This window comes from Asterias rubens, chromosome 11 (assembly GCF_902459465.1).
Source record: "Asterias rubens chromosome 11, eAstRub1.3, whole genome shotgun sequence".
Classification (NCBI taxonomy): Eukaryota; Metazoa; Echinodermata; class Asteroidea; order Forcipulatida; family Asteriidae; genus Asterias; species Asterias rubens.
The window spans coordinates 13,781,182-13,792,234 of NC_047072.1; the positions used below are offsets into that span (position 1 = coordinate 13,781,182).

Consider the following 11,053-nt stretch of genomic DNA (forward strand, 5'->3'; position numbering starts at 1 on the left):
AGGAGGAAATTTTATGCTAAGCAAATTTAAGTGCTTAGCAGCTCTATGAAATTGGGCCATAGTAATTGGGGTGGCTGACTAAACTCTTCCGAAATGGAGGTGCAATGACCTTGACGATCTCTGAGTATGTGATGGGGCTGGTGCTAAGACTAACCTTACCAGAATAAAATTAGAAAATTTATACACACAATCAGGACAACACTAAACATTATTTTGTTCCTATGTTTCTTGTTTATTTAATGATCAGATTTACAGTTAATGTTGAAAAGAGTGGATGCAGAATAAATCACAAGTAATACAGATTAAATTAAACAGAACTTTGTTTATTTGTGTCCGAGTTTGTATTTGAAGTAATAGTACAAAATTACTAGTTAATAAAAAAAATCCTTAATTTATGAAATAGGTAATGCCAAAATGTTTGCTCAAAAAGGCCCATTTTTAAAATTTGGACCAAAAATAGAATGGTCCGAAATCACTCAAAAGGAAGAACAAGTTTAACCCCTTGCAGTTTTTTTCACTAAAAATCTTGGCTCAAAAAGGCCTATTTTTAAAATTTTGCCCCAAAATAGAATGGTCCGAAATCACTCAAACGGAAGAACAAGTTTAACCCCTTGCAGTTTTTTTCACTAAAAATGTTGGCTCAAAAAGGCCCATTTTTAAAATTTGACCCCAAACTAGAGTGGTCCGAAATCACTCAAAAGAACAAGTTTAACCCCTTGCAGTTTTTTTCTCTCAAAATCTTGGCTCAAAAAGGCCCATTTTTAAAATTTGGGCCAAAAATAGAATGGTCCGAAATCACTCGAAAGAACAAGTTTAACCCCTTGCAGTTTTTTTCACTCAAAATCTTGGCTCAAAAAGGCCCATTTTTAAAATTTGGGCCAAAAATAGAATGGTCCGAAATCACTCGAAAGAACAAGTTTAACCCCTTGCAGTTTTTTTCACTCAAAATCTTGGCTCAAAAAGGCCCATTTTTAAAATTTGGGCCAAAAATAGAATGGTCCGAAATCACTCGAAAGAACAAGTTTAACCCCTTGCAGTTTTTTTCACTCAAAATCTTGGCTCAAAAAGGCCCATTTTTAAAATTTGGGCCAAAAATAGAATGGTCCGAAATCACTCGAAAGAACAAGTTTAACCCCTTGCAGTTTTTTTCGCTCAAAATCTTGGCTCAAAAAGGCAAATTTTTAAAATTTGGGCCAAAAATAGATTGGTCCGAAATCACTCAAAAGAACAAGTTTAACCCCTTGCATTTTTTTTCGCTCAAACTCTTGGCACAAAAAGGCCCATTTTAAGAATTTGGGCCAAAAATAGAATGGTCCGAAATCACTCAAAAGGAAGAACAAGTTTAACCCCTTGCAGTTTTTTTCACTAAAAATCGTGGCTCAAAAAGGCCTATTTTTAAAATTTGGCCCCAAAATAGAATGGTCCGAAATCACTCAAACGGAAGAACAAGTTTAACCCCTTGCAGTTTTTTTCACTAAAAATGTTGGCTCAAAAAGGCCCATTTTTAAAATTTGACCCCAAACTAGAGTGGTCCGAAATCACTCAAAAGAACAAGTTTAACCCCTTGCAGTTTTTTTCTCTCAAAATCTTGGCTCAAAAAGGCCCATTTTTAAAATTTGGGCCAAAAATAGAATGGTCCGAAATCACTCGAAGAACAAGTTTAACCCCTTGCAGTTTTTTTCACTCAAAATCTTGGCTCAAAAAGGCCCATTTTTAAAATTTGGGCCAAAAATAGAATGGTCCGAAATCACTCGAAAGAACAAGTTTAACCCCTTGCATTTTTTTTCGCTCAAAATCTTGGCTCAAAAAGGCAAATTTTTAAAATTTGGGCCAAAAATAGATTGGTCCGAAATCACTCAAAAGAACAAGTTTAACCCCTTGCATTTTTTTTCGCTCAAACTCTTGGCACAAAAAGGCCCATTTTAAGAATTTGGGCCAAAAATAGAATGGTCCGAAATCACTCAAACGGAAGAACAAGTTGCAGTTTTTTTCACTACAAATGTTGGCTCAAAAAGGCCCCTTTTTTCAAATTTGACCCCAAAATAGAATGGTCCGAAACCACTCGAAAGAACAAGTTAAACCCCTTGCATTTTTTTTCACTCAAAATCTTGGCTCAAAAAGGCCCATTTTTAAAATTTGGGCCAAAAATAGAATGGTCCGAAGTCACTCGAAAGAACAAGTTTAACCCCTTGCAGTTTTTTTCGCGCAAAATCTTGGCACAAAAAGGCCCATTTTTAAAATATGGGCCAAAAATAGAATGGTCCGAAACCACTCGAAAGAACAAGTTAAACCCCTTGCATCTTTTTTCACTCAAATCTTGGCTCAAAAAGGCCCATTTTTAAAATTTGGGCCAAAAAAAGAATGGTCTGAAATCACTCAAAAGAACAAGTTTAACCCCTTGCAGTTTTTTTCTCACAAAATCTTGGCTCAAAAAGGCCCGTTTTTAAAATTTGGGCCAAAAATAGAATGGTCCTAAATCACTCGAAAGAACAAGTTAAACCCCTTGCAGTTTTTTTTGCTCAAAATCTTGGCACAAAAAGGCCCATTTTAAAAATTTGGGCCAAAAATAGAATGGTCCGAAATTACTCAAACGGAAGAACAAGTTTAACCCCTTGCAGTTTTTTTCACTAAAAATGTTGGCTCAAAAAGGCCCATTTTTAAAAGGTGGCCCAAAAATAGAATGGTCAGAAATCACACAAAAGAACAAGTTTAACCCCTTGCAGTTTTTTTCACTCAAAATCTTGGCTCAAAAAGGCCCATTTTTTAAATTTTTGCCAAAAATAGAATGGTCCGAAATCACTCGAAAGAACAAGTTTTGGCCCTTGCAGTTTTTTTCGCTCAAAATCTTGGCTCAAAAAGGCCCATTTTTAAAATGTGGCCCAAAAGCAGAATGGTCCGAAATCACTCAAAAGAACAAGTTTATCCCCTTGCAGTTTTTTTGCTCAAATTCTTGGCTCAAAAAGGCCCAACTTTGGCAAAAAATATAACAGAATGGTTCAAAAATTCTGAATCCAACAGTACAAACAGGTTTAGTGTCACCTAAATTCAATTAGCTTCAATTACTCCAAGACAAGTATTCCTCAGAAGCTGCAAATGTGGTGCTTACCACTGTGTTGACAAGGCCGAGTTCTCTAGGATGGATTATCAGATTGATGTCCAGTTAATCAATGCTCAACATGGTTTCATGAGTGGGTTTCTGTAACAGCAGACAAAAATACAAGAAAAATGTATACCAGGTTATTGTGATTCTGAATAATAATGTAACACATGTCACTCACAGCAAAACCCAATGTCATGGTCCTGCTTACCATTGGAGTACATGCTTACAGCCTGCTGTAAATGTGTCAATCTATGACCTGAACACACAAACAAGTAGTGCTACAACTATCCCACAAACCAGAATAACAGAATCTGAAAGCACTTTAAGTAATAACTGAAGCAGATTCTAATTGAAAGACCCACTTTGGTCCCAAGGGTTCAATTCCTACTGTGTACAGTTTTAAGATTTCCTTTGAACATTCTAATGATTGTGGATATTATCCTGGGTTGTGGGTTCAACTCACATCATGTGTTATTCATGCTGTATTGCCTAATGGTTAATTTTCTTACACCTGGGGTTCACACAGGCAGACGATATCAGCTAATAAAGAAGAGTTGGAGGTGCAGAGTATTAAAATAAATTGCGACTGTGGCTCTCTGCTTTTCCGTTAATAATAATAACATCAAAGTCTCATATAGTGCACGTATCTACCAAACAAGGTACTCGAGGCGAGTACAAACTTTTTCTTTTTCATTGCCTGTGTCCATTCGAAGGGTTTTAATAAATGAAGATGCAAGTTTCTTAAGAAGAGTTGGTGGTCCAGTGGAAGGACTCATTGACTCCAGATGCTATGGTCTTTGGTTCAATACCCCTTGTGTTTTCTTTTTCTTTTCAGTGCCTGTGTCCATTCTAAGGGTTTTAATTAATGTCAGAAGAGGTTCCTTAAGAGGAGTTTGTGGTCCAGTGGAAGGACTCAGTGACTCCAGATGCTATGGTCCAGGGTTCAATTCCCACTCTGTTCCTTTTCTTTTTCATTGCCTGTGTCCATTTTAAGGGTTTTAATTAACGTCAGATGCAAGTTTCTTAAGAGGAGTTTGTGGTCCAGTGGAAGGACTCAGTGACACCAGATGCTATGGTCCTGGGTTCATTTCTCACTCTGTTCCTTTTCTTTTTCATTGCCCGTGTCCATTCTAAGGGTTTTAATTAACGTCAGATGCAAGTTCCTTAAGAGGAGTTTGTGGTCCAGTGGAAGGACTCACTGACTCCAGATGCTGTGGTCCTGGGTTTAATTCCCCCAGTGTTCCTTTTCTTTTTCATTGCCTGTGTCCATTTTAAGGGTTTTAATTAACGTCAGATGCAAGTTTCTTAAGAGGAGTTTGTGGTCCAGTGGAAGGACTCAGTGACTCCAGATGCTATGATCCTGGGTTCAATTCCCACTCTGTTCCTTTTCTTTTTCATTGCCCGTGTCCATTCTAAGGGTTTTAATTAACGTCAGATGCAAGTTTCTTAAGAGGAGTTTGTGGTCCAGTGGAAGGACTCAGTGACTCCGGGCGCTATGGTCATGGGTTCAATTCCCACAGTGTGTAACTTTGGCCTTTTTAATAAAAACAAATTTACTTTTAAAATGCAAACTGTAGCAAAAGTAGGTTAGTCTAGAGTCTAGAGTCTAGAGTCTAGAGTCTAGAGTCTAGAGTCTAGAGTCTAGAGTCTAGAGTCTAGAGTCTAGAGTCTAGAGTCTAGAGTCTAGAGTCTAGAGTCTAGAGTCTAGAGTCTAGAGTCTAGAGTCTAGAGTCTAGAGTCTAGAGTCTAGAGTCTAGAGTCTAGAGTCTAGAGTCTAGAGTCTAGAGTCTAGAGCACGGACCTCAGGTTCGGCGTACACGCACAGGATTTGAACCGGGGTTAGTCACTTCCTAACGCATGGTCTACCCAGTTGAGCAATCGGGTCCCCCCGTTAAAATGTACAGCAGGCACAGGAGTAAAATTACTAGGTATTGAGACTAGACACTGTAAGGCCAATGGGGGAAGTTTGTAGTTTGTAAATTTCAAGGTAACCAACAGGGTGAAAAGACTGCAGACTTTGGATGGGAACTAGGTAGTGTCTTCTATGGGGAAGTTTGTACTTGGTAAATTTCACTCATTCAGCTCAATAGTAAGTAATGGGATGAAGTGACTGGACATTGGATGAGGTTTGGGTAGTGTCTTTTCAGGGGCAGTTTGTACTTGGTAAATTTCAGTCATTCAGTTCAATAGTAAGTAATGGGATGAAGTGACTGGATATTGGATGGGGTTTTGGGTAGTGTCTTCTAAGGGGAAGTTTGTACTTGGTAAATTTCACTCATTCAGCTCAATAGTAAGTTATGGAGTGAGATGACTTGCCCATTGGATGTGGACTAGGTAGTGTTTTCTAAGGGTTAGGGGAACTTAGTAATTGGTAAATTTTACTCACTCAGTTCAAAAGGGAATAAGTGAGATGCTTGGACATAGGATGGGGTTTGGGTAGGCTTAGAGTTTGTATTTATAGTACCTCGGCTTAATATCATTAGATACTGTAGTTCTAGACAAGTTGGCCATGGACACAGGCAGCTAAACTATTCTAGTAGACTTTGACACCAGGTACATATATAAGAAAAAGTATGGTTGTTTATTTTACAAACATATTAAACAAATTAAATAAAATTGCAATGAGTGATAAATAAAGGTTCTCTTAAAGACACTGGACACCTTTCGTAATTGTCAAAGACCAGTCTTCCCACTTGGTGTATCTCAACATGCATAAAATAACAAACCTGAGCAAGTTTGAGCACAATTGGTCGTCGAAGTTGCGAGATGACAATGAATGAAAAAACGCCCTTGTCACACAGAGTTTTGTGCTTTTAGATTGATTTCGAGACTTTAAATTCTAAATCTGAGGTCTCGAAATCAAATTCGTGGAAAATTACTTCTTTCTCGAAAATTCTGTTCCTTCAGAGGGAGCCATTTCTCACAATGTTTTATACTATCAACAGCTCTCCATTACTCATTACCAAGTAAGGTTTTATGCTAATAATTATTTTGAGTAATTACAAATAGTGTCCAATGCCTTTAAGTATATGTAATAACACTTATTATTGCAGAAAAATGAAATTTTCTGTCCCGCATGCCTAAATACCGTCCCTTGTACCACGAAGTGACTTATCTTGTCCATAGTGATAAAAATAGAGATTGCTGCTATTTTTCAAAATGCTATTTTGGGGGTATGCTTACCATTTTGAATTTTTGTTTGACAAAAGTGTTTTCACTGTACTACAACTATTTTATATAACAAACTGGTATTTTATTAAATTTTCAAAGTTGTATAGGTAGTATAGAACTAGTCTGAACTAGATTTGTTCAGACCACCCAAGTCAACACCTTTCAAAACATTTTCAGACATTTATTTATATAAATGTTCTAGAACAAAATGGTTTGTAAATACATTGTGGCCCTGTCCTTTTGTGTTCCATGTACTACTATAACAACACCGACAATTATGGATGACCAACCCCTGATAACATTAGTCTTACCAGCTCTTGAGATGATTTGAGTCAACGATAGTCAGGCGATCAGCTTTCTGAAGAAAACAAACCAGATGGACTAATTAAAAAAAAACTAATAAAAAGACAAGGGTTGCACCTAAAAAATAAAATTTTAAAGGTTAATTATGTTATGATTTGTCAAAATGAAAAATATTTGAGTTCAATAAAACTGTGTCAGCTGTGTCCTTTTTAATTTGTCCACAAAATTAATAAACCTGTGCCAATCTCCCAGCCAAAGAGATTAAGCTTAGAAAAAATCCTAATTATTTGTCAAGCAAATCTTACATAGCTCAGTACCCTCAACCAAAATTAAAAGCCTTTTAAAGATATTTATTTTATGAGCTTTAGGCTATCAAAAACAAAATTCAAAGCCTTAAATGATGTTTTAATTCAAGTCTTACCTCTTGCAATATGAAGCAGGGCTGATATTCTTGGATTGGTTAACATTTCCAACAAGGTATTTCTGAAACGCAATGAACATAGTGTTACTTATGAAAATAATACCCACACAAAAAGCTGAAAGTTTGTAGTCCATGTGTTGAATTATCAACAATTAAATGCCCAGGTAATTTTTATCTAAGTGACCTTGTCTTTCCCTTTTTCTTTCTTTCTGCAAGCTGTAAATTGATTCATATCACAATCCCAGGTGTTTAACATAAATATTGTCCTTTTTATTGTTCAAATTTGGCAAATCTGGTTGCTAGTTTCATAGGAATTGGCTGAATTGCAGAAATGTTCCATCCGAGGGTTAGCACAAGAGACGGTTGCAATTACTGCGACCCTGTTTTAAGGTGTTTAACAAAATTCCACTGTGAGAGAGATAAATACTGGCAGGATTTAAGACATGGGAGATAAGGGTGTCTAGACTGGTCAATGGGCCATTTTTTTGAACGCGTGAGGGCGCTCTCAATCACTTCTGGGGTTATATTCATTCATACCCAAAAATGTTGTTAAAGATTGGAACACATTACCACCACAGACATCTAAACCATCACAGACAATAAGACTTTTAAAGGAGCCGTTATAATCCACCTCTAAAGCAAATTGAAACTAGGGCGCAACAAAAGTGACAGGACGCCTATTAATCTGTGCAGGGCGGGCGCGTTTACCCCCGGAAGTTATACCTTTGATCAGTAGACTGTATCCATCTGTAATTCCAGCTCCCCAGAATGTGATGCTTTGCCATTCAGACCAAGTTGCATTATCTATAAAAGATTATACAAATAGAATTATGACTACCTTGTTCCCTCTCTAAACAATTGCACTGTCTGTGAGACAAAGAGATTCAATTCATGAAGAGTTTCTTTCCACAAAGAGAGAATTATACACTGCTTTTTCTAGGGAGTGACACAATAAATATTTTCTCAAAAAAAAATGTTTTTCTTATTTCAAGAATACCACTTTTAGCAGTTTAGGCAGTGAAATACCAGACATAAAACTTTATTGTTGAGGTAAGGCTTCCTGAAAACAAAACTCTGCATAAGTTTTTTCCCGGTTTTCTACTAAACTGAAAAAAGAAAAGAAATCAGCATCAATTTTCAAAAGAATGCAAAGCGGTGTGCCAGGTTTGTTTTTTAAAATGTTGTAGAACAATGGGAAAAGAGAGAAGGTGATTTGGGACAAGGAGGAGTCACTAATACTCTGCACTAAAAGAAACAAAATGTCACATGAAAGCTATAATTGCTCATCAACAGAAAACTAATTTACCTTTGTATTGACTGACTTCTGTCTTGGGAGGTCATGCTGTTTGCCTGCCTTTGACTAAGCTGTACAATAATTTGTTGTGAGGAACCAGATTGGAATGATGAATGTTTGTTGCTGTATAGGCAGATGGAGGTTGACACCAATGAGGAACCATCTAATACAAACAAATGATTTATGCAAACAATTAATGTTTAACTTTTTAGACCAAACACTATAGTCAGCACAACATACAGATAGAAATGATGTATGTATTGTAAACAGAAATCAGTTTAGAACCATTTCTTGTGGTTGTTTTAAACAAATGCAAAGTTTTTATTAATCAACAGAAGAAAACTTGGTAAATGACCAAGGGCTAACTAAAGGAAAACATTTGATGGCAGAGTTGGGAGAAAAACCCATAAGAAATTATTGCTCAACATGATGAATGGAACAGACAGGTTCCCATGAAGGCTAGATTCAAAATAAGAGACAAGTTCCCGAGTCCTGACAACATTCATTTTTAATTATTCAAATCACAAGACATCTGGGCTTGTTCGGATAAGTTTACTGGCCCCAACACTGAAACCACTGGCCTCGTGGCCTGCAGTCCAGTGTACAATGTGTGTCCTGAATGGTGGTGTGATCCAGTTGCAGGGCAGCAACTTTCCTTATACTGGACAAAATACTAAAATTTCCCTTTTGTTGTACATGTAAATAACACTGAAAATATTATCTACTCTAGCTCACAAAGTTGTGTTGAGGTTCATTAAAAACACACAATGTTTGTTTAAAGCCATTGGACACTTTCGGTAAACAGTATTGTTCAAAGGCCCACACTTCGTGAACTGTTTTTTTTTTCTGTGCCGAAAGTGTATAATGGCATTAAAGAACGGTGTTTAAATATTATAATTTCTTACATTTTCTCTCTCCCGTCTGTTAATGTCAATCCCCCTCATGAGATGAGGTGAAAAGGATTCTACTGAATTATCAGGAAACATCTCGGTGACCATGGTGGCATGAAAAGCCAATATGTATCAGCTGTAAAATATAATAAAAAACAAGTCATTGTCATAAATTTATTGAAAACAATTGAATGCCACCTGAAAAGGAAGAGAGACAGACATTGTTCACTCTTTAAAAAATACAACAGTTGTTTGACCAATTTTGAATTCACATTGTTTTTTATCGCAAGTCTCTTTGATATCTTAATTTTGTTTAAACATAAATTAGTAAGTCGCAAATTTTGAAGGGGAGAAGTTTTTAAAAGCGTTTTTCACCGGAAATTTCTTTTAAAAGTGATGATCAATAATCGCAAGCAAACTTTAGAAAATTTGATGACGTTTGGCACCTTAATTGTGGTTTGTTGGTTTATTGGAACTTATTCTGCATGAAATTAGCTTGAGAAGTAATTTATTTACGTGTGATTAACTTATTGCAAAGTTAAAGTGATCCAGCTGGTAAATGATCCCGAACTGGCATGACTGGTCAAATGACATACCATTCAAAACAACGTCAGTTTTGACTCCTGTTAATGTCTTAATGTCAAATAACATGAGCCTAAAAGAACGTCTATTTCTGTAACTGTATAGTTGAGCTGGCAAAAAAATGTCTAAAGTCTCGATTTTAGAAACAAACAAAAAAGATGCCAACAAACAATTTTAGTCAAACTTTAACTGCATGCCAACCACCGCTTAGCCCGCTGAAACCCATTTCCCTCACCCCGGCCATGCCGGTGGGCGGAGAAAATGAAACAAATTTGTTTTAAAAAAGGAGAACATTTTTGCCTCAAACTCCTATTACTATTAGAGAGCACTGTCGACAATGATTACGCCGTGCAACTAAATAGGCATCTAAAGCTTAGCTGCATAGTGTAATTTTATCCAAATAAATTCAATCAATCAATAAATAGTAATACATCGTTTAACTTTCTGTACCCAGAGGCTAGTTTGTTTATTTTGGAACAGCAGAGAGTGTGACATTTTTGTCTAAACCAATCTTCCGTCTTCAGGGCGAACTATTGTTCAAAATGACCAGGAAATTGACAAAGAAAGAAGGTATTTTTACTCACCAATTAAAATAACTTCCGTTTTCTAACTTAGCGTCGATGAATTTGTGGATGTATTTTGATTTAGATAACTATACGACTTCAAAGAACCAAGATTTGTAAATGGCCGCCAGGCCCGCCCAGGCACCAGCCCAATAGCCTCACGTGGTGGTGGTGGTAGAACCCGACCTCGGAACCGGTTCAAGGCAGTGCAGTGGCTAGCTCTAGGGCCGGACTACACATGCGCACAGCCATCGGCTTCCAAAATAAGTGCGAAACTGAGAAAGTGTCGTCTGCTCGAGAGTTGTGTGTTTCGGAGAAAATTATTAATATTATGACTTGGGCCTAGCCTACATCTCATAATTATGACGGCTTTGTATAAGTAATAATTATACATACATAGGCCTATCTCATAAATATGATTTGTGTCACCAATTACAAGTTATAATTGTGAGGTAAAAATCATGAGATGTATAAGTCATAATACATGTAGTTTTCTTTGTCAATGTCCTTACTGCTTCCGAAACACAGACGACACCTCATCACTTTAGCACTTACTTTAGAAGCTGGTGGCTGGGTGCATGTGTAGTCCCGACTCAACCCTAAATAGTAAAGCTAAGTCATAATTATGACATTCCTTTTCTATCTCTCTCTCAGTTTCCCTATAATGCTTCCACAGTAAACACTTACACAATTTAATTTATTTACAATTTAAAAGCGAATCGTTTTTGT

At 36.8% G+C, this 11,053-nt stretch overlaps 1 long non-coding RNA gene across 1 annotated transcript; it reads right to left on the reverse strand.

Moving 5' to 3' along the window:
* Positions 1–1,867: 1,867 nt before the first annotated feature.
* Positions 1,868–11,048, reverse strand: LOC117296676. Its single transcript, XR_004519786.1, has 7 exons — positions 10,346–11,048; positions 9,195–9,315; positions 8,302–8,452; positions 7,719–7,799; positions 6,996–7,057; positions 6,583–6,629; positions 1,868–3,196 (listed from the first exon to the last, which is right to left on the reverse strand). It is a non-coding gene; the product is annotated as an uncharacterized LOC117296676 (long non-coding RNA).
* Positions 11,049–11,053: the final 5 nt, after the last annotated feature.